Source organism: Raphanus sativus, chromosome 9 (assembly GCF_000801105.2).
Source record: "Raphanus sativus cultivar WK10039 chromosome 9, ASM80110v3, whole genome shotgun sequence".
Taxonomy (NCBI): domain Eukaryota; kingdom Viridiplantae; phylum Streptophyta; class Magnoliopsida; order Brassicales; family Brassicaceae; genus Raphanus; species Raphanus sativus.
This window is the reverse complement of record NC_079519.1, coordinates 16313776-16315254: the sequence shown is the minus strand read 5'-3', so window position 1 is coordinate 16315254 and position 1479 is coordinate 16313776. Positions and strand designations below refer to the sequence as shown.

General features: G+C 37.6%; 1 pseudogene; it reads left to right on the top strand.

Moving 5' to 3' along the window:
• Positions 1-27: 27 nt before the first annotated feature.
• Positions 28-1250, top strand: LOC130500109 (protein EI24 homolog; annotated as a pseudogene).
• Positions 1251-1479: the final 229 nt, after the last annotated feature.

Sequence of the window (1479 nt, the reverse complement as noted above, 5' to 3'; positions counted from 1 at the left end):
GCAATGTGAAGTTCCTGCGTCAGTGTCATGACGAATGCTGAAAGACCTTCTGGTCTTGGAGGGTACTTCTCCACCGATTCACTTCTTTCAAATCAAAAAAGCTGAAACCTATTTTAGGTGTTAAGCCAATTTTCTTTTGTTCCATGATTATTTTCAGGGTGATGATTGGTATTGGAGTGCAGGTGTATTCGATACTACTTCTGACATTTTTTCTTTTATGGAGGTAAATTGTTTACCTTTGTGAACCTTCTTTGAATGTATTCAATGTATACGATAATTCCTTCCTTCGGATATGTTAACCAATGTGCTGTGCAAACTAGGTTTATGTTGTTGGCGTTATACCATACATTGGGAAGATACTGAATTTCTTACTTCTTTCATGGATGTATGCCTACTATTGTTACGAGTATGTTCTGTTCTCTCACCTTATACAACGATGCCAATAAACAGAGTTACCTAGTGTCTTCAAACTCATTAAAATAAATGTTTTCTTATCGTAGATATAAGTGGAACTTCTTGGAGAATCCTCTCGAGAAAAGGCTTGAGTTCTTTGAATCCAACTGGGCCTTCTTTGCTGGTTTTGGTAAAATCTTTTCTCCGTGGTTAATTCCTTTGGCGACGTTAAGTAAATGGAAAAAACCTGAAAGCTGGCTTTTTTATTTGGTTTTCAGGAAGCCCCTGCGTGTTAGCCATTTTCTTTTTCTCGCCTCTTGTGAGCGGAGCGCTTATGGCCATCCTGTTTCCATTGGTAAACTACCTTGCGTTCAGTCTATAACTCACTGTCAGAGATTCCGTCATTATATTCTTGTAAACCAGTGTTAACAGAATGTACGCAGTTGTTTTAACTGCTACAGGGTCAGGACCTGAAAAAATCTATCGTTACCCCAGAGTTTATTGAGGCTTCCAATATTCTACGTAGCTGACAGACCCTCGTAAGGAAAACTCTCTCTTTAACTTCTACTGAACTAGTGAAAGTATTTAGGTTAATTAGCTGAAGCTTTAAGCTTTAATCTATGATGTTAATGTTCCATAAATAATTAGCATATAATTTCCTTGGGTAATCTAGGATGCTGGCATTGTCCATCTTCCGGTTGGAGTCCCTGCAACATAAGAAGACAGGCTGAAGCTGAAATATTTTCTCTGGATCTGTTAATCTCTTGTCAACACTGCCGTCTCGGTGATTTCATGTGGCTTTGACGCATAGTTATCTGATATCAGTGCTTTGATCAAAAAAAAAAAAGTTATCTGATATCAGTTGCTCATGATAAGAATATTATGCTGCAAACTGCAAAACAACGAATATGAAAGCAGGCGTGTCATGTCAGAAGTAGAGTTTGATTGTTAATTCATAGAAGAAAATTTACTCCTAGAGACACTTTATGAGTTTTCAGTTACACTTGAGAGACACATTATCCTTGTCACACACATTTTATGTGTCAAAAGACACTAACACTCTTGACTACACCAAACTTGTCTTTC